General features: G+C 52.0%; 1 long non-coding RNA gene across 3 annotated transcripts; it reads right to left on the reverse strand.

The window, feature by feature from the left end:
- Positions 1–229: 229 nt before the first annotated feature.
- LOC146764430 (uncharacterized) lies at positions 230–3640 on the reverse strand. 3 transcript variants are annotated; one of them, XR_014950732.1, is made up of 3 exons: positions 2609–3634; positions 2290–2467; positions 230–1446 (listed from the first exon to the last, which is right to left on the reverse strand). It is a non-coding gene; the product is annotated as an uncharacterized LOC146764430 (long non-coding RNA). The 3 variants fall into 3 exon arrangements; XR_014950730.1 differs by lacking the exon at positions 230–1446 and having other exon boundaries at positions 1875–2335; positions 2609–3640; XR_014950731.1 differs by lacking the exon at positions 230–1446 and having other exon boundaries at positions 1875–2467; positions 2609–3640.
- Positions 3641–22277: the final 18637 nt, after the last annotated feature.

Here is a 22277-nt window from a genome sequence, read left to right on the forward strand (position 1 = left end):
TGCTCAGATCCTGTCCTCTGTTCGGAACCTATTTCCAGATGTAATCATTTACCATTATATGGATGATATCCTGGTCTGTGCATCAGAAAAAACTTAGATAAAGCAGTTAAAGGGACAGAAGCCCAAGACACCATCGCCAAGGTCCAAGAAGCCCTGTCTGCATGCCAAGCCCATTCCTTCAAGCCCAAGCTGCCTCTCCAGTCCGTCATTCTTGGAAAAGCACCCCAAATAAGTCTGAAAGTTTTATTTGCTATCAAATACATCCCAGCCACCCAGCCCCACACAATCCCCATCTCACTGTTCCAAACTGGGATCCCACTTCTCCCAATCTCCTCCCAAACCCATCTCACCCTGGCAGCTGTGGAATTGAGTGAATTTGGTGAGGGATTAAGTTCTTTTTTTGAGGTGGGAACAAACAATTCGAAGTGGGATTGTGCCTCTGTGGGTTAAAATTCAGTTGTTTTCAGTGGGACGTGAGTGATTTTCAGATGAAAGATCGATCCCTCTTGCCTTTTGGAGCACAGAGAGATTGAGAACAGAAAAAAATGCAGGTCGACACAAAAGGAGAAGCAGCCAGGTGTGTTCCCAACATGGATCACAGGGAATGTGGGTCACCAGGGCTGTGCCCGATATGGGTCCTCCAGTGGGGGGTGGAGTTTAGCTCTTCTTACACTTGGGGCACTTGCAGGGCTACCCTTACCGGTGCCTCTGTTGGTGTATCAGGTGAGAGCTCTGTGAGAATCTTTTCCCACACTGGGGACACTCATAGGGCCTCTCCCCAGTGTGGATCCTCTGGTGAACGATCAGGTTGGACCTCTGGATGAAGCTCTTCCCACACCCCCCACACTCATAGGGCCTCTCCCGTGTGAGTCCTCTGGTGCCTGACAAGGTGTGAGTTGTTCCTGAATCCCTTCCCATAGTCAGGGCAGCAGAAGGGTCTCTCTTCTGTGTGACTCGGATAGTGCACGAGGAGATGGGATCTCCTCGTAAACCCCTTCCCACACTTGGAACACTTGTAGGGCCGTTCCCCAGTGTGCATCCTCTGGTGCCTGATCAGGTTGGAGCTGTGGCTGAAGCCCTTCCCATACTCCCCACACTCGTAGGGCCTCTCCCCAGTGCGGATCCTCTGGTGCTTGATCTGCTCGGACCTCATCCTGAAGTTCTTCCCACACTCCAAGCACTTGTGGGGCTTCTCCCCATCATGGAGCTGCTCAGGGAACCCCAGCTTGGAGTTCTGGTTCGATCTCTGGGCACCTCCCTGGCCCAGGGTGCGTCTTTCCCCCTTAAATCCCCAAAATCTACATTTGCAGCCCGTCCTCATGCGGGATCTCTGGGACGTTTTCTCCCTGTCGGGTTCCTGCGCTGTGGAGCTGCTCAAAACGGCCTCTTCCACCAGGTTCTGCCATGGGGATTTGTCCTCCATGCTCTCCATCCTCAGCTCCTGCTCTGCGGGAGAAAGGACAAGGAGAGGCTCTTCCTCTTCCTTGCAGCTTCCCTGTGGCTGGGAATGGGAAATCCTGCTTTGGGGAAAACAAGGGATGAGCACATTGATTTTGAAGGTCCCTCTGCCCAAATCCATCTCTAGAAGTCCCTGGCCACCTGGGCTCCATAAAAACCTCCCAAACACCAAGATTCAGCCCTGAAAAAGCCTCCCAGGAGTTTCCCATCCCTGCTTGCTCCCCTTTGGTGTTCAGGGTTCCCCCCTGTCCCAGCTGCTGGGGTCACACTTGGATTGGGGGTCCCCCTTCTCCTCGCTGCCTGCCCTCCCCAGGCTGCTGGGAGTCCCAGCAATCCCAAAAGCTCCTCCCTCTTGGCTCTCCCCATTTAGGGTGCTGGGCTGCCACGAAACACTGATAGAAGCAGGGGTCCTGATGTTTCATTTTACCCATCTCGGAGTGCAAAGGACACACTGCAGCGGGACTTTCAGTATCAGTCAAAGCCAATGCACCTTTTATTGATGCCCTCAGCAGATGCAATAGCAGGGTTAGGAGATAAATGATAGAGAGACAGAGAAAGAGGGCCAGGGGAAATAGCTACCAACAGAGAGACGAAATCCTTGTGATCCAGCCAACAGATCCGTCTTGTCACGTCAGGGAAAATCCCAAAATCTTTGGTTAACTCAGGGGTCTTTTAAAGTTGAGGGAGCAGGTACAGGACAGTGGAGAATAAGCTGAGAACAAGCACAGACAGTGCAGTTCCGAACTGGACAAACCAGTCTCAGCAGCGAGCAGGACCCATTGTTTCAGGTCTGGTTGCCATGAAAAACCAGTCTTGGTCCAGTGATCACACCTGAGGGAACACTTGGCAGACATCCCACTTCGGTCAGGCCAGCGCCCTGTGTAAGAATTTTAAGGGTCTCAGTCTCAGACCATGGGAGGGGGCCTCAATCTCCATCCTTGGCGGCGGTGGTGGTGAGGCAGATGAGGGATCTTCCGTGGGGGATCACCAAAGTTAAAGCGAGCGGCATCTGGCCGAGAGGTGGGGAAATCAGACCCTCATTAACCCTGTTGTGATGAGCGGGGATTGTGCAGTAGGTGTAAGTGTACAGAGCACGCCGCTCATTGCCAGGACCTGCCAGGAGCAGCACAGCATGGCACAGCAAACACACCTGCAAACAATCACCTGGTGAGAATCCACCTCAACCAGGCCAGAACTGCACTCAGGGTCTGCAGGGTCTGAGTCTCTGTCCTTGCCATGGTCCTAAAATCAACCAAGAGCATCAAAATCCACTCTAAATCCACATGGTTTGGCCAAAAATCAGCCAAATGGGGTTAAAAGTAACCAAAGGGGTCTCAAATACACCAAATGTTTTAAAACCCAAAAGAAATGTCATAAAATCACCCTTTAATCTCTCAAATACGCCTAAAATCCACCCTGAAACTATCTGGTTTGGCCTAAAATCACCCAAAGGTACCTAAAATCACCCAAATGTGCCTGAAACCAACACAAGAAGACCAAAAATCACCCTAAAAAGGCTTGGTTCAACCTAAAATTGCCCAAAGAAGCAAAAAAACTACTCAGAAGGGCCCAAAATCACCAAAAATAGGGACCTAAAATCACCCACACAGGATTAAGATTCACTCACATGGGCCTAAAACCATCCAAAGGGATCTGAAATCCACCCTAAACCCCACCAGATCCGGCCTAAAATCAGCCAAAGGGGCCAAAAATCCACCCTGAGAGCCCCCAGACCCCAATCGGGCCCAGCCCAGGATGTCCCTGAGACCACCCCCAGACCCTTCCCAAGAGCCCACCCAGGACCCTTACAGGACCCTCCAGACCCCTCCACAAACCCAACCCGGCCCTTCCCCAGATCCCCCCAGGACCCGTCCCCAAAACCTCCAATACCCCCAGGCCCTCCCAAGACCCCCCTCTAGACCCCTCTCAGGACCCATCCCCACCCCCAAGGTCCCCCCACAAGGCCCCAAGACCCCTCCCCAGACCCTTCCTGACACCTCCAGGATCCTTCAGGATCCTCCTCCCAAAACCCCACACAGGACCCCCAGACCCCTCCCAAAACCCAGCCCAGGAATCCTTCAAGCACCCCCAGCTCCTTCCAAAACTCCCCCGGATCCCTCCCCAAAGGCCCCGATGCCCCCAGCCCCTCCCCAGCTCCCCTAGCCCCCAGCCCCAGCCACTGTGCGGACCCCCCTCCCCAGCAGCGCCGCCCCAGCCGCTCCCGCAGCTCCGGCCTCTCCCAGCACCTCCCCCGCTCTGGCAGCGCCGCCCGCAGGGCCCGCCCGAGCCCGCTCCCGGCTCCCTCTGATTGGCTGCCGCGGCGCGGGGAGGCGGGCGCTGCTGAGGGGAGCCGCGCGCTGATTGGTTGTTTCGGCACGGGGCGCGCCGCTATTGGCTGGGGAGCCCTGAGCACGGCGGAGGCGGGAAACTGTGAGGGGAGCGGGGCTGAGGAGGAGCTGAGGCGGGGCCGGGAGAGCTGGGGGGGTTTGGGGCGAGTCTGGGGAGAAATTGGGGATTTTGGGGAGTTTGACGGGAAATAGGGGGTGTGCGGTGGGTTTGGGGGCAATGCGGGGGTCTGAGGGGGCTTTGGTGGGTCTGAGGGGGTTTAGGGAGCTTTGGGTGGAGTTTGAGAGGGTCTGGAGCATTCTCAGGTGGGTTTAGGGGGATCTGAGGAGAATTGGGAGGGTCCGAGGTGATTTTGGGGGTGTTGTGAGAGGAACTGGGAATTCTGAGGGAATCTGGGGGTTCTGAGGGTGGTGTGGGGGAATTTGGGGGAATCTGAGGGGATTTTATAGGGTTTGTGGGGGAATTGAGGGGTCTGAGGGGGATTTGTGGCAGCCTGATGGGATTTGGGGGGTCTTAGGTGGTTCTGGGGTCAATTTTGGGGTAAAGTGGGGCGGGTCTGAGGGTACCTGGGGGGTTTAGGTGGGTCTGGGTGGATTTGGGGCTCTGGGGGCACCTAAAGGGGTGCCAGGGGGTGAAGGGGTCGCAGCCCCAGACGCCCCCTGAAGCCCCCCTGTCCCCACAGAGGGGTCCCGGCCCTGGCGGTGCAGGACCCCCGGCCCCAGCCCAGCATCTCCATCAGCAGCTGAGCCAGGAGATCAAGGAGGACGGGGGGCTGGGGGGTCCTGGGGGCTCTGAGAGTGTCCCTGGGTGTCCCCAGGGGCTCAGGCTGTCCCCTGGGTGTCCCAGAGCTGGAGAAGTCCCTCTGCGCCGTTTCCTCGCGGTTTGGGCAGATTTTGGACATTTTGGTGCGGCGCAGTCTCGGCCTGCGGGGCCAGGCCTTCCTCACCTTCAGGGAGATGAGCAGCGCCACCAACGCCCTGCGCTCCCTGCAGGGCTTCCCCTCCTGCGGCAACCCCGTGGTGAGACAGAGACTGGGGGAGTTCTGACACTGGGGAAAGAACTGGAATGCTGGGGAAAAACCGCCAAACTCTGGCCTCAGATATCCCCAAAGTCCAACTTGGAATCCCTTCAAATTCACCCTGAACACCCCAAAGCTTCCCCTTCTATGACAAGCCCATGGTGAGACAGAAATGCTGCAGAAAAATCCCCAAATTTTGGGAAAAAAAATCCTGAAATTCTGGGAAAAAATCCTGATTTCATGGGGAACAAAAACTCCAAAATGCAGCCTCAAATATCCCAAAAATTCAACCAGGAACACTCCAATGGTTCCCCTTCTATGACAAGCCCATAGTGAGGGAGAAGTTGGAGGAGAAATCCTGGAATTTTGAGAGAAATCCTGAAATTCTGGAAAAAGCCCCCAAATCATTGGGAAAATGCCCAAATCCAGCCTCAAATATCCATAAAATGCGTGCTAGAACCCCCCAAAGCTTTCCCTTCTGGGACAAACCCATGGTGAGAGCATGGGGAAAATACCAAGCTTTTGGGAGCAATCCTGAAATTCTGGGAAAAAAGTGCCAGAGTCAATCTGAAACCCACCCAAAATCCTTCAATAAATACCCAAATCCAGCCAGGAACCCTCAGAATTCATCCTGAATCTTCCAAACCTTCCCCTTCTACCCCACAATGAGACCCAAATCCAGGCACCAGTCTACAGATTCTTGGAAAAACAGGAAATTCTGGGGAAAAGCCTGAAATCCGGGGAAGAACGGGAAATCCAGCCAGAAATCCACCCCCAATCCCCTGGAAATGACCCCAAATCCCTGTTGGAACCTCCCAAATTCCTCTAAATTCCCCCAAAATCCTGCTGAAATTCCCCAAATTCCTTCTAGGACTTGCCAAAATCCCTCACAAACGCCCCTGATTGCTCTTGGAACTGCCCCAAATCCTGTCTGGAACCTCCCCAAATCCCTCAGAACACCTGAAAATCCCTTGGAAAACCCCAAAATCCTTCTTGGATTCCCTCAGAATTCCTGCCAAAAACCCCTCAGCCCCAAATCCTCCCCAGATCCCCTCTGAATTCCCCTGAACCCCTCAGAAAGCCCCAAATCCCCTCTGGAACCTCTCCCAGATTCCCCCAAAATCCTCGGTAACAACCCCAAACCCCCCGAGCCGTCCCCAGCTCCCCCCGGAGTGATCCCAAATCCCCCCGGAACCAGCCCAGGTCCCCTCTGGAAGCTCCCCGGATCCCGGGGAAGCCGCAGATCCCCGGGAGCCGCCGGGCAGCGCCGGGAAAGCCCAAAGCCCCGCGGCAGTGCCGGATCCCGGCCGGAGCTGCCCCGGGAGCCCCGCGGGGCCGGGGCCGGGGCCGGGATGCGCCGTCCCAGCGGATCCAGCGCGCCCCGCCGGGCTCGGCCAGCGCGGCCCAGGGCAGGGAGCGCTGGTGGGGCGGGAGCGGGAGCGGAGCGCGAACGGGACCAGCGCAGAGCCAAGGGGGGAGAGGCCCCGGCCCCACAGAGAGCGGGGCCGGAGCGCGGGGCCGGGCGGGGATGGCTCGGGGATTGTTCCGGGCGATTCGGGCACTCGCAGCGATCTCTGCGGGATTCTTGGGCTGCTTCTGGGAGGTTTGGCTGGGATTTTGAGGGAAGTTTTCGTGGGGATTTTTTGGGTGGATTTCCTCGGACTTTGGGTGGGATGTGAAGGGAATTGGGGGCAATTTTTGGAGAATTTGAGAGGGTTTTGGTGGGATTTTGGTGCGGATTTTTTGAGTGGATTTGGGGTGGATTTTGTGGGATTGCGGGGCTTTCTGGAGAAATTCTTGTGGAATATTTTGAGTAATTTGGAGGGATTTTTTTTGTGGATTTTGTGTGATTTGGGGATTTTGGGGGGATTTTTGTGCAGGTTTTTCTCATGGATTCTGTGGGATTTTCATGGGGATTTAGTGGGTGGCATTGAGGGATTTTTCTGTGGCATTTAGGGGGATTTTGGGCGCGATTTTTATGGGGATTTTGAGGGATTTCTGTGGGCTTTGGGCTGAATTTGTGGACTTTTGGATGGAATTTTTGTGGGGATTTCCCTGGGATTTTGGGTGGATTTTGTGGGATTTTAAGGATTCTATGGGTGGAATTTTTTGTGGGAATTTGATGGTATTTTTTGGTGGGATTTTCTGTGAGGAATTTGAGGAAATTTTTATTGGATTTTGGTGAGTTTTTGGGGGGATTTTATACGGAGATTTTTTTGGGGATTTTGGGCAAATTTTTGGTGGTTTTTTTTTATTTTTATTGGATTTTGGTGAGAGCTTTGTGGTGTTTTTTTAAATTTTGGGGAGATTTTTGTGCTTTTTGTTGTTGTTGTTGTTGTTTCTTTGGGTTTTGTTTGTTTGTTTGCTTGTTTTGGGTTTTTTTTTTGGGGGGGGGGGTTTTCTCTGGATTTGTGGCAGATTTTTTGGTGTCTATCCAGAGTGACTTTGGGCAGATTTTGGGCTTGGCTGGGGCAGCTTTGGGGCAGATTTTGGGGTTTGTCTCCCGTTTCCCCCAGCTGTGGTAAAGCCCCGAAGCACATCCTGCTCCTGCCCCAGCTCCCTGAGCAGCCCCAGGAGCTGATGCTCCCCGTGCTCCTCAGCCAGGGAGATCTGGGGCAATCCCGGCATTCCGGGCATTCCGGCCGGGCTTTGGGGCACTGCGGGGTTTTGGGGCTTGGGGGTTGAGAGGCTGAGGGGGGCTTGGAGCTGGATTTTTTTTGGGACAATATTGGGATTTTGGGGCGGAATGTCTGGGATTTTAGGGGAAAATTTCTGGATTTTGGGGGGAAAATACCAGGCTTTGAGATGGAGGAAATACTGGACTTCTTATAGAGGAAATGTCTTGTTTTTTTTATGGGAAAGTTCTGGCGAATTTCTGGATTTTTTTAGGAGGGAATTTCTGAATTTTTTGGGGGGGAGTTTCTAGTTTTTTTGGGGAGGGATTTCTGGATTTTTTTGAGGGGAAATTTCTGGATTTTTGGGAATGTTTCTATGGGTTTTTTTGGAATGTGTCTGGATGGGGAACGGGTTTGGGTTTGGATTTTTTGGGGGGAGTATTTCTGGATTTTTTGGAGGAAGTTCCTAGTTTTTTGGGAATGTTCCAGGATTTTTTGGAGGATCATTTCTGGATTTCTTTGGGGAAAATGTCTAAATTTCTGGATTTCTGGGAGAATATTTCAGGATTTTTTTTTTTTTTAAGTATTTCTGGATTTGGGGGAACATTCCCAGGTTTTCTGGGTTTCTGGGGGAAGGTTCCCGGTTGTCTGGGGGAACATTCCGAGATTTCTAGAGGAATGTTCCTGGGTTTTTGGGGAACATTCCCAGGTGTCTGAGGAAGGTTCCCAGGTGTCTGGGGAACATTCCCAGGTGTCTGGGGAACATTCCCGGGTGTCTGGGGAAGGTTCCTGGGTGTCTGGGGACGGCTCCCGGGTGTTCCGGGCTCTCCTGGCCCCGTTCCCATCCCAGGTTCCCGGGGTTCCAGGAGCTGCGCTGGTGCCCGGGCGCTGCGACATCACCTCGCTGCAGTTGGACACCGAGGTGCAGGCGGGCGCCACCCGCGAGGCCCTGCAGGGCTCCAGCATCACCCAGAGCCAGCCATGGAGATCTCCTTCCCCAAAAGTGACCCAAAACACCCCAAACCCCACCAAAATAACCCCAAACCCCAAAAAAACTGGCCTGAAATACCCCTAAAAAATCGCCTCAAACCCGCCCCTAAATAACCAAAATCTGCCCCCAAACACTCCAAATCCCTCCAAACCACCCTGTAATCTCAGAGGAATGTCCTGAAATCCCTCCAAACCACCCCAAAATTCCTCAAAGCTGCACCACAATACCCTTAACCTGCCCCAAAACACCTCAAATGCCTTCAAGCTGCCCCAAAATCCCATAGAAACATCCTGCAGTCCCTCCAGACCACTTCAAAATCCCATAGAAATACCCTGAAATCCCTCAAAGCACCCCAAAATCCCATAGAAACCCCCGAAATCCCATAAAACTGCACCCAAATCCCATAGACCTGCTGCCAAATCCCAAGAAAATACTCCAAAATCTCAGAAAACTGCCCCAAAAATGGTCCTGACCCTGCCCCAAATACCCTGCACGCCCCTAGTCCCCCAGGTAAGTTCAGCTCAGCTCAGCCCAAATCCTCACTTTTTATCCCAAATCTTCCTTTTTTCAGCCCCAAAATCACTTTTAATCCCTAATGTCTTTTTGAGCTCAAATCTTTCTTTTCCCAACCTAAATCCTCCTTTTCCCATGACAGATTCTCCTTTTTCCTCCTCACATCCTTTGTCTGTCCCCAAATCCCTTTTCCAATGCCAAAATCTCCCTTTTCCACCCCAATTCCCCACTTCATTCCCCTTTCCCCATCCCAAATCCCCTTTTCCCATCCCAAATCCTTCCCTGTCCATCCTAAATCCCCCTTTCCCACCCAGGATCTTTCCCCATCCTGAATCCCCCAATTCCCACCCATTCCCCTTTTTTCCCCGGTGTTGTACCCAGGGTCTTTCTGCAGACATTGCACCTGGAGCTGCCCCAAATAACCCCAAACAAACCCCAAATAACCCCAAACAAACCCCACTGTGTCCCCCAGGGCTGGCGTGGATTTGGGGGGGTCATGACCCCAAACTTTGGGGACTGGGAGGATTGATCCTAAAATTTGGGGTTTAGGGGGTTTTGACACCTGGGGCTTTGGGAGTTTTTGACCCCAAACTTTGGGAACTGAGGGAGTTTGACACCCCAGGGTTTGGGATTTTGTTTTTCTTTCCCAAGATTTGGGGATCAGGGGGTTTCACCCCCAAACGTTGGGATCAGGGTGGTTGGACAACCCAGGTATTTCAACCCCCAGGATTTGGGGTTTGGGGGTTTAGACCCAAAAATTTGGAAACTGGGGGGATTGACCAACTGATTTTGGGGGATTTAACCCCAAAGTGGGGGAGATCAGGGGGATTTGACACCCCAGGGTTTGGGATTGGGGGGTGTTGACCCCAAAATTTGGGAATTGAGGGGTTTGACCGCAAACTTTGGAGACGAGGAGGGTTGGACAACCCAGATATTTCACACCCCAGGAGTCGGGATTGGGGGTTTTAACCCCAAACTTTGGGGGCTGGGGGTGTTTGACACATCAGGATTTGGGATTTGGGGGTATTTGACCCCAGACTTTGGGAATTGGGGGTGTTGGACACCCCAAATGTTTTGAACCCCAGGATTTCGGGTCAGGAGGGTTTAACGCCAACATTTGGGATTTGGGAAGTGTTTGACACCCCAGGATCTGGGATTTGGGGGGTTTGATCCTAAAATTTCGGGTTTGGGGCACGGGGGAGGTTGACATCCCAGAGTTTGGGTTTGGGGATGTTTGTCCCCCCCACTCCCAGTGTTTAGATTTGGGGTGTTTGATCCCAATGTTTGACCCCCCGGGTTCGGAGTCGGGGTTGGGATAGGAGCCATTCCCTGGAAACAGCGGTGGGATCGGGATCGAGAACAGGAACGGGAATGGGATGGGGATCGGGAGTGGGAGTGTAATGGGGTTGGGGATGAGATCGGGATCGGGAACTGGCCCGGGAACTGGAACAGAAATGGTAATGGGATTGGGATCGGGAACAGGATCAGGGATCGGGAAGGGGAGAGACCCTGACTCAATCATGGAGCCCACCCCCAGGGAGCAATCCTGCCCCAGTCCCGGAATGGACCCATCCCCTCAATCCCGGACCCCTCCCCAATCCCAGCCCCTCCGCAGCCGCTGACCGGACCCTCCCTCAATCCCAGTCCGGATCGGAGCCATTCCCGGACCGGACCCTTCAATCCCTTTTTGGGGCGGCTCCTGCCGCTTCCAGCCCATTTTTGGGACTTCCAAGCGGCTCCGGGGACCCTCCCCATTTTGGGGGTGTTGGGGTGGCCCCAAGGCCGCCCCGAGGGCCGAGGGGGGATGGAAACCCCAAACCCGGGGGGCTCCTGGGGGACCCCAGTTCCTCCCGTCCCCGCCCCGAAGCAGATCCTGGCCAATCAGAGCGCGCGGCGCTGATGACGATTCAGTTCCCAGGCAGAAACTCGGCGCTTGTCCCGCCCGGCGATTTTCAGCCAATGAGCGCCCGGGACGGCTCTGACTCATCAGTTGCCAGGCTGAGCCCAGCGCCTCTAACAGCACGAGCCAATCTAAACATACAATCGAACACACCTTAGTAAAACAATTCATATTGCAAATATACTAAACACGAAACCAAACACCACTATAATGTCTCATACAATTTAACCAAACAATTAAACTTTAATAACACCCTTAAATACTCTAAAAAAATTAAAATTGTTTTAAAAAAATGTAATTGCAGATGGGTGGTTTTATATGAATATTAGTTTTTGGAATGTTTGGGCCAATGGATTTTAAAAAATTGAATTTTATAGGAATTCACTCAGCTGAGAAGGAACCACTCTACAAATAGAACTGACTGAAAATTAAGGGGAGAGAAATCAGTAACTCTGAAAGTTTTATTCGCTATCAAATACATCACACCACTCCAAACTTGGTTCCCATTTCTCCCAACATCCTCCCAACCCCATCTCACCCTGGCAGCTGTGGGACAGGGCACGCTGGGATTCGCCCCTGCAGCTCCCCAGTGTGTCCAGAGAGACTGCAAGGAGACAGTGACCTCTGTCAGCGGGACCCTCTGAGTGGGACAACCACTGCTGGGGTGGCTGTGCCAGCTCCCCCATGAACCTCCAGCCCTGGGAACCGGGAGGAAGTGGAAACCACAACTTTGCTAATACTGCCTGTGCCGGAAGCAAATGGAAAGAGAACTGGGGTGTGAAAACCCAATGGTTGTTTATTTACATAAGAACAGCAATGAAAACACAGAACACATTTACTTTTGTAAGAATATTTGTAATAACAACAATTTATAGAATGTATATACCTAAGAACATATCTAACAACAATATTTGAAATGTATTTACAGAAGACAAAACGAAGCCCTAAAACCTATATGCCAAAAACAAGAACAAACTCTAAAAACTATGTACAAAAGGGTGCCATTTCAGTCCAGGATCTCCATCAGTCCGGGAAGAAAAGCAGGTGCCATGGTCACTTGTCTTAGTTCGACAAGGCAGGAGTCTGTGAAAGAGGGCAAAGCCTCCTGTGCAATGGAGAACGGCAAACCCCCCTCCCTCTGAATTACCAGGATCTTTAAATTAAAAGGCTCTCAGGCAAAGATATGGGAATGGGAGTAACAATTCTTTACTAGGAGAAAACTAGACAACAATTTAAAAAGGCAAATGCAATCGGTACAAACAAAACCAGTGAAAAAGTCCAGAACCTGAGGAGTCGGGGTGCCAGTACAGTTCTGCTGGGACAATTGCTTCCCTTGCAATGGTTGATGAATTGCAGCTGAAATGGTGATCTTTAGAAGAGTATGGTTTTCCTCTGAAGATCTGGTGGCAGTGAGGCCGGTCTTCCTCTGCGCCGGGGTTGCCTCTGAGCTCCGCTGCCGTCGCCTCAGCGCGCGCCGGCTGCTTCGCTGCGAGTGCCGCTGAAGAGAGCTGCTTCTCCGGGAATCCCGCGAAGAGAGAGAGAGCGAGCTGCTTCTCTCCCTAAAAGCTACCCCTTTATCCAATAATAGAGTGCTTGGCTTCCCCCTCTGGGTGGGACCCCTCATGGTGTTACATTTACCAGCCCGGCAGTGAGTCAGTCAATAGTGTATAAACAAACCATTGCCTCTACGGGGCAAACCATTGTCTCTGAGAGAGATAACAAAACCTGTCCGACAGGTTTGCCTTCAACAGATGGCAAATAGAATACAAGCTTATTTTACAACCCAGGACATTATCCACCCCTTATTCTATTTCCATCTGCACACCATGAAATCTTACACCCAGTTCTCTCTTAAGACCAAGTTTCCCTGTGGTACACAGCGGGTCTCCCCATCTTTCTGCATTACCCACCAAGTGTAACCAGGTCCTTGAGCAAAGACAATCCCACGAATGGGTTGGTCTTTGCCTGAGGTGGGATTAATCCAAACAGTTTTCCCTAAAATACCTTTCATATGTACTACAGGGACCTTATCTCCATCTACTGCGTGTAAGGGTTCTGACTGAGCAGGGCCAGCTCGATTGACAGACCCCCGGGTGTTGACCATCCAGGTTGCTTTTGCCAGGTTAATTTCCCAGTTTCTAAATGTTCCCCCACCAAGAGCCTTCAGGGTAGTCTTAAGGAGTCCGTTGCACCGTTCAACTTTGCCGGCAGCTGGAGCATGATAGGGAATATGATATATCCATTCGATACCATGTTCTCTGGCCCAGGTGTTGATAAGGCTGTTCTTGAAATGGGTACCGTTGTCAGACTCAATTCTCTCAGGGGTGCCGTGTCTCCACAGGACTTGCTTTTCCAAGCCTAAGATGGTGTTCCGGGCAGTGGCATGAGGTACAGGGAAAGTCTCCAGCCATCCAGTGGTGGCTTCCACCATGGTCAGCACGTAGCGCTTGCCTTGGCGTGTCTGGGGCAGTGTGATGTAGTCAATCTGCCAGGCTTCCCCATACTTGTACTTGGACCACCGCCCACCATACCATAGGGGCTTCACTCTCTTGGCCTGTTTGATGGCAGCACACGTCTCACAGTCATGGATAACCTGGGAAACACTGTCCATGGTTAGATCCACCCCTCGGTCTCATGCCCACTTGTAGGTGGCATCTCTGCCCTGATGACCTGAGGCATCATGAGCCCATCGAGCCAAGAACAACTCCCCCTTATGGTGCCAATCTAAGTCTATCTTTGACACCTCTATTTTTGCTGCCTGATCTACCTGCTCGTTGTTTCGGTGCTCCTCATTAGCCCGACTTTTGGGGACATGGGCATCTATATGACGGACTTTCACCGTCAGCTTTTCCACCCGAGAGGCAATGTCTTTCCATATATCAGCAGCCCAGATTGGCTTTCCTCTACGTTGCCAGTTGGCCTTCCTCCACCTTCCCAGCCAGCCCCACAGAGCATTGGCTACCATCCATGAATCAGTATAAAGGTAGAGCTTTGGCCACTTCTCCCTTTCAGCAATGTCCAGAGCCAGCTGAATGGCCTTGAGTTCGGCGAGTTGGCTCGATCCACCTTCTCCTTTGGTAGCTTGTGCAACTTGGCGTGTGGGGCTCCATACGGCTGCTTTCCACTTCCGGTTCATCCCTACGATGCGACAGGAACCATCAGTGAAAAGAGCGTAGCAGGTCTCTTCTGCTGGTAGTTGGTTGTATGGTGGAGCCTCTTCAGCCCTTGTCACTTGTACCTGCTCCTCATCATCAGTGAGACCAAAGTTTTCACCTTCTGGCCAGTTCGTAATTATCTCCAAAATCCCAGGGCGATTCAGGTTTCCAATACGGGCGCGTTGAGTGATGAGGGCAATCTATTTGCTCCATGTGGCGTCAGTGGCATGGTGGGTAGTAGGAACCTTTCCTTTAAGCATCCACCCCAGCACCGGTAGTCGGGGTGCCAGGAGGAGTTGTGTTTCTGTGCCAATTACCTCTGAGGCAGCTTGAACTCCTTCAAAGGCAGCCAAGATTTCCTTCTCTGTGGGAGTGTAGTTGGCTTCAGACCCTCTGTAACTTCGGCTCCAGAATCCCAGTGGTCGGCCTCGAGTCTCCCCAGGCACTTTCTGCCAAAGGCTCCAGGACAACCCATGGTTCCCGGCTGCAGAGTAGAGCACATTCTTGACCTCTGGTCCCGTTCTGACTGGGCCAAGGGCTACAGCATGAGCGATCTCCTGCTTGATCTGGGTGAAGGCTTGTTGCTGCTCAGGGCCCCAGTGGAAATCATTCTTCTTTCAGGTAACCAGATAAAAAGGGCTCACAATCTGGCTATACTCAGGAATGTGCATTCTCCAGAAACCTATGGCACCCAGGAAAGCTTGTGTTTCCTTTTTGCTGGTTGGTGGGGACATAGCTGTGATCTTGTTGATGACCTCAGTGGGAATCTGGCGCCGTCCATCTTGCCATTTCACTCCCAGGAACTGGATCTCTCGGGCAGGTCCCTTGACTTTGCTCTTCTTGATGGCAAAGCCAGCTTCTAGTAGTATCTGGATGATCCTCTCACCTTTCTCAAACACTTCTGCCGCTGTGCTCCCCCACACAATGATGTCATCAATGTATTGCAGGTGTTCTGGAGCCTCACCCTTTTCTAGTGCAGCCTGGATCAGTCCATGGCAGATGGTGGGGCTGTGTTTCCACCCCTGGGGCAGTCGGTTCCAGGTGTACTGCACGCCCCTCCAGGTGAAAGCAAACTGAGGCCTGCATTCTGCTGCCAGAGGAATGGAGAAAAACGCATTAGCAATATCAATGGTGGCATACCACTTTGCTGCCTTGGACTCCAGCTCGTACTGGAGTTCCAGCATGTCCGGCACAGCAGCGCTCAGCGGTGGAGTCACTTCATTTAAGCCACGATAGTCCACAGTCAATCTCCATTCTTTGTCAGATTTGCGCACAGGCCAGATGGAGCTGTTGAAGGGTGAGTGGGTTTTGCTGACCACCCCTTGGCTCTCCAGCTCCCGAATCATTTTGTGGATGGGGATCACGGCATCTCGATCCGTCCGATACTGCTGGCGGTGCACTGTCGAGGTGGCAATTGGCACGTGTTGTTCTTCCACCCTTAGGAGTCCTACTGCAGAGGGGTTTTCTGACAGTCCAGGCAAGGTGTTCAATTGCTTAATGCCTTCTGCCTCTACAGCGGCTATTCCAAAAGCCCACCTGAGTCCCTTTGGGTCTTTGTAATATCCGTTCCGGAGGAAGTCTATGCCCAGGATACACGGAGCATCTGGGCCAGTCACTATAGGATGTTTCTTCCAGTCCTTCCCAGTCAGGCTCACCTCAGCTTCCACCAGAGTCAATTGTTGTGATCCCCCTGTCACACCAGCAATGGAAACAGGCTCTGCCCCCACATGTCCCGATGGTATCAGAGTACACTGTGCACCAGTATCAACTAAAGCATCATATTTTTGTGGCTCTGATGTGCCAGGCCATCGGATCCACACTGTCCAGAAGATCCGGTTTTCCCGTGCCTCTCCCTGGCTAGAGACAGGGCCCCTCTAACACTGGTTATCATTCCTTCCCTGGGCATACATACTAGAGGTCCCTTCAAGGGGGTCTGACAGATCGTACCCACAAGCTTGGTCACGGGAGGTTGAGGCTACCTTCACTTTGGTGGAACTCCCCCGGTTAGAGTTTCCCTCCTTGAGTTGACGGACCCGTGCTGCCAGGACAGAAGTGGGTTTCTCATCCCACCTCCCCATGTCTTCCCCATGGTCACGCAGGAAGAACCACAGATTAGCCCTTGGGGTGTACCCTCTCTCTCTAGATGGGGATTGTTGGGCGCTGATTCTGGGGCCTGTGACTCTCACGGGTGCTGTATTAACCTTCCTTATCTCCTCCCTCATCTCCTCTTTAAACTCCTTAATCACAGCTGAGATATGAGCCTGCATTGGGCCATTAATCATACTCTCATAATTCCTAAGTTTGTTGGCAACAGAACCTATTGTCTCCCGGTGGGCGTCAGCATTGATTGTTGCAATGAAGGTGGTGTATTGAGATGGCCCAAGATTTGCCAGACTCCACAGCATTTGTCCCGTACACCTGACCTTGTCAGGGTCATTATTGTGTCGTCCATCCCTCCCAAAGAGTACCTCAAATACTGCCACTTCCCTCAGCTGTTGGATCCCTTCCTCGAGGGTCTTCCAGCGCATTCTATGATGGTGCTCTTGCATTCTCTCTCTGTGGACAAACCTCTCCCTGACACTCATTAAGAGCCGCTCCCAGAGAGAAAGGGACCCTGGTTCCCTTACAAAAACCTGATTTATACCCGAGTCCTGGGTCAAGGGTCCCAAGTTCCTTGCCTCACCACCGTCCAGCTGCACGCCTGTACCCATAAGATCCCAAACCCGGAGTAGCCAGGTAGCATAAGCCTCACGCCCTCGTCGCACAATGTCTTTATGCAGATTACGAAGACCTTCGTACGTCAGGGACTCGGTGATGATAGCAATCTCTGGCTCCCCTGTGGGTTGTGGGGTTCCTCCATTCCTGTCCCTATCTGCAGGGTGCTCTGCTTTCACCTTAGACTTCCTTGTTTCTACCGGGGCCACTGCTGCTGACCGTGACTGCCTTTGTGGTTCAGCTGGAACCTGGACAGTTGTAACATTAGTGGATTCCACAGCTGTACTATTAGACTGTCCCTCCTCAAGGCAAAGGGCCGGTTTCTCACCAGCTGGGGAAATGCAGTCCTTCAGCATCTCTCGTATCTCCTTAACCAGAACCCTCACCCAATCTGGGCGGTTCATTTCTGAGGTGGGCTGTGGGGAGGGTCAGGCTCTGGAGCAGCAGCATCTCGAGTCTGTGGTGTAGGTGTGAGGGTAGTTATCCAGGTTAATCTTCCCTTATCTCTGAATGCTAAATATAACAGGACTATCAGCAACACCACCCATTGTATGGTATCATTAGCACTTAGAAAGGATCTTAACCCTTTGAGAACTGGTGGAGCAGACCCAAAAAGATGGTTAAAAGGTTGGGAGAAAGTTTGCCCAGGTGCTATTTCCTCGCAGTAGGTACCGTTATTAAAGTAACCCCCAAAACATACAGTTAACATGTGATAGCTATGAATCCATGTACCTGCCTTCCAGAGGAAATTAAAGATCCATGAATTCCTCACCCAATTAACCCAGAAGCCAAACTTGATAACAGACACAGTAGCCTTAGTTATAGGACCCATTTTTAAATAAGGGTCTGCAAATGGGAAAAGTATAGCTACGATCACATGCCACCCAAACCAAGGTAAACTAGACCACATGGTGATGCTGAAGATGTTTTTACACACAACAAAAAACCAAATTACTTAAGAACTATTAATCCTTTTTCCCTCTCAATGCCCTCGGGCCTCACGTTGATGCGTCAAAATCTGTCTTAGTTCGACAAGGCAGGAGTCTGTGAAAGAGGGCAAAGCCTCCTGTGCAATGGAGAACGGCAAACCCCCCTCCCTCTGAATTACCAGGATCTTTAAATTAAAAGGCTCTCAGGCAAAGATATGGGAATGGGAGTAACAATTCTTTACTAGGAGAAAACTAGACAACAATTTAAAAAGGCAAATGCAATCGGTACAAACAAAAACAGTGAAAAGGTCCAGAACCTGAGGAGTCGGGGTGCCAGTACAGTTCTGCTGGGACAATTGCTTCCCTTGCAATGGTTGATGAATTGCAGCTGAAATGGTGATCTTTAGAAGGGTATGGTTTTCCTCTGAAGATCTGGTGGCAGTGGGGCCGGTCTTCCTCTGCGCCGGGGTTGCCTCTGAGCTCCGCTGCCGTCGCCTCAGCGCGCGCCGGCTGCTTCGCTGCGAGTGCCGCTGAAGAGAGCTGCTTCTCCGGGAATCCCGCGAAGAGAGAGAGAGCGAGCTGCTTCTCTCCCTAAAAGCTACCCCTTTATCCAATAATAGAGTGCTTGGCTTCCCCCTCTGGGTGGGACCCCTCACGGTGTTACATTTACCAGCCCGGCAGTGAGTCAGTCAATAGTGTATAAACAAAACATTGCCTCTACAGGGCAAACCATTGTCTCTGAGAGAGATAACAAAACCTGTCCGACAAGTTTGCCTTCAACAGATGGCAAATAGAATACAAGCTTATTTTACAACCCAGGACATCACTCCAGTCAGGCACAGAGGGCTCTTCCGTTTGTCCCCAGGCTAGCACACTGGGACTCTGCTGCCAGAGCGGAGGCTGGCTGGGTCTGGGGCTGGGTCACGGGCCCTGTGGAACACCCTGTACCAATCTTTCTTGTGGCACCCTTGCAGTCCTGCAGAGCTGCAGTGAGGCCTCCCCAGGGTCTCCTCTTTTCGAGGCTGAGCATCCCCAGCCCCACGTGGAAAGCAGGCAGTGTGATCAGGGGGAGTCCAGGCTGGAGTCAAATGGCATCAGGAACTGAGAGACGGAAGCTTTAGGCCCAGGTTTGCCTCTCAAAGTACAAAATTAATAAGAGTGGAGGGCAAGATGGTGGGACACTGCTTCTGCTCTAATTGGTGAATATAGTCTCTGTTTTTTTCTTTTTTTCTCTCATGCTGTTGCAGTTTTGGCTGTTTGATAGGAAGCTTGGCACAATATCCATTGTCTTCCCTATTTGTGAATCACCGAGCAGAGTCTGGGCAAGCTGATGTTGCAGAGAAAATCCTGCAAATGTACTGGTCATCCTGAGCGTGCAGAATGCAGTTAAACCCAGCCAAAAATAATTTCTGGAAAGTCAAGCCTGGTGTACATTCTCTTGACTTTGGCTATGCCAACTTCACCTGAGTCTTATGAAAAAGCAAACAAAAGACTCAAACCAAAACAGAAAAAGCCTAGAAACAAACGAACCCATGCAAACCAATCAAACAAAGAGACCAAAAAAACTCCAAATAAAACCAAAGGGAATGAAGAGTTAGTATTAGTTTTGAGTTCATCACAGCAGGTAAATGGCTGCTTTCCACAGGATCACCATAAAAAGCCACAGATAACAGCTGCTCCAAAATACACTCAACAGGAGAACCATCAAAGTGATACATAGCAACTCTGGGGCAGCTCCATACTAAGGTGAGGGATGAGCACAGAGTGCTACAGCTCCAGCCTTCCCCACCCTGCAGGCTGCTCTTTGCTCCTGATGTAAGAGCCTTGCAGGACTGTGGCCCCTCTCGGTGCATTATAAATCATTCCCACAGCTGTCACTTGAGCCACTAGCATCTCCAGAGCGAGATGCAGGCACAATCCTACTACCCGCTGAGCCTCTCTGGGAGATCCTGAGCATCTTCCTGCCCAGAGCCACAAAAGAGCTCAGGCTCTGCCTGAACTGGGTTTTCAGGGGAGGTTTCCATATCCCTGCGAGATGTGCTCATCCTTCATCAGGCTGTGCCCAGCCTGGATCAGGGCAGGTTGGAGGCCACATGGGATCCATCCTTTGGCCTGCCATGTGATCCTCCATGCAGTGGGGATAAAAAGCCCAGCACTGGGGAACCCCAGGTGCTGCAGCAGTGATATTTTTGGGAGAAACACGGAGCTGTGCATGGCCAGCTTGAAGTCTGCACTGCTGTGAGCACCAGGCCTGCCATGCTGAGCCCAGGGCCACAACCAGTGCTCACCCTGGCTGGGACATTGAGTCCCAACATGGGATCCCATGGGACAGGGCACGCTGGGATTCGCCCCTGCAGCTCCCCAGTGTGTCCAGAGAGACAGCAAGGAGACAGTGACCTCTGTCAGCAGGACCCTCTGAGTGGGACAACCACTGCTGGGGTGGCTGTGCCAGCTCCCCCATGAACCTCCAGCCTTGGGAACCGGGAGCAAGTGGAAACCACAACTTTGCTAATACTGCCTGTGCCGGAAGCAAATGGAAAGAGAACTGGGGTGTGAAAACCCAAGGTTGTTTATTTCCATAAGAACAGCAATGAAAACACAGAACACATTTACTTTTGTAAGAATATTTGTAATAACAACAATTTATAGAATGTATATACCTAAGAACATATCTAACAACAATATTTGAAATGTATTTACAGAAGACAAAACAAAGCCCTAAAACCTATATGCCAAAAACAAGAACAAACTCTAAAAACTATGTACAAAAGGGTGCCATTTCAGTCCAGGATCTCCATCAGTCCGGGAAGAAAAGCAGGTGCCATGGTCACTCCAGTCAGGCACAGAGGGCTCTACCGTGTGTCCCCAGGCTGGCACAGCGGGACTCTGCTGCCAGAGCTGAGGCTGGCTGGGTCTGGGGCCTGGGCCCCAGGCACTGCCATGGGGCTTGTGTGGCCCAAAGCAAGAACAGGACAGGCTGGGCATGGCCAGCAGAACCCAAGGCACTGGGTACCACGTGCCTGAGCAGGGACCACCCAGCCCAATCCCGCCCCAGCCTGGCTGCAGGGAACCCACTGTGCCTGTGGGGACCACATGCCTGTCCTGCTGCTGGCATTGCTCTTCATCCCAGGACCATGGGCTCCTCTTCATCTTCCTCATCAATGTCCATCTCCTCGGTGTACTCTTCCATTTCCACGTCCATCTCCTCATCCTCATCAACCTCCATCTCTTCCTCTCCAGTCTGTTCTCCATCCACCTCCATCTCCTCCTCCGTATCCATTATTGTGTCCACCTCCATCTCTTCCTCTCCTCTCTTTTCTCCCTCCACTTCCATCTTCTCCTCTCTATCAGTCTGTCTGTCCACCTCCATCTTGTCTTCTCTACCTGCAACAGCCTGCAGAGGTAGCAAAACCTCAGAGTGGGGTCCCTGTCCCACCCCATCCCCCCAGAACTCCAGCCCACACCCGGGCAGCTGGGGGGATCCGCCTCCATGGAATGGCACCGTACCTTCCTCAGGACAAATGTGAGCATCCTGCAGGGATGGATGACACAATCCAGGCCTTAGGCAGCTTTTGAGACTGATGAGATGATGTCTCAGGGGCAGGAACAAGAAGGGCGACAGGAGCAGCAGGAGCAGCGTGCAGCGTGTGCTGAGCCCAGGGCCAACGGCTGTGTTGTGCTGCTTGCTGGCTGCTGGCAGTTCCAGATGGGACATGGATTGTGACATGACCATTGAGCTAGAGAGCCTTTGGTTCCATGCTTAGCAACGTTCCCCCAGACCATGGTGCTCAGAGCCCTGTTCCCAAGGATGGAGCATCCACAGCCTGGGCCAGTGCCTCAGCACCCTCAGTGGAAGAGAGCAGCTTCCTCAGATCCAACTTCAATCAGCCTCCTGCAGCTGAAAGCCGTCCCCCCGTTGTCCTGTTGCCACAGGCCCTGTGGAACACCCTGTCCCAATCTTTCTTGTGGCACCCTTGCAGTCCTGCAGAGCTGCAGTGAGGCCTCCCCAGGGTCTCCTCTTTCCAGGCTGAGCATCCCCAGCCCCACGTGGAAAGCAGGCAGTGTGATCTGGGGGAGTCCAGGCAGGAGTCAAATGGCATCAGGAACTGAGAGACGGAAGCTTTAGGCCCAGGTTTGCCTCTCAATGTACAAAATTATTAACAGGGGAGGGCAAGATGGTGGGACACTGCTTCTGCTCTAATTGGTGAATATAGTCTCTGTTTTTTTCTTTTTTTCTCTCATGCCGTTGGCAGTTTTGGCTGTTTGAAAGGAAGCTTGGCACAATATCCATTGTCTTTTCCATTTTTGAATCACCGAGCAGAGTCTGGGCAAGCTGATGTTGCAGAGCAAATCTTGCAAATGTACTGGTCATCCTGAGCCTGGAGAATGCAGTTAAACCCAGCCAAAAGTAATTTCTGGAAAGTCAAGCCTGGTGTACATTCTCTTGACTTTGGCTATGCCAACTTCACCTGAGTCTTATGAAAAAGCAAACAAAAGACTCAAACCAAAACAGACAAAACCTAGAAACAAACCAACCCATGCAAACCAATCAAACAAAGAGACTAAAAAAACCCCAAATAAAACCAAAGGGAATGAAGAGTTAGTATTAGTTTTGAGTTCATCACAGCAGGTAAATG

Source organism: Lonchura striata, chromosome 33 (assembly GCF_050655825.1).
Source record: "Lonchura striata isolate lonStrDom1 chromosome 33, ASM5065582v1, whole genome shotgun sequence".
Taxonomy (NCBI): Eukaryota; Metazoa; Chordata; class Aves; order Passeriformes; family Estrildidae; genus Lonchura; species Lonchura striata.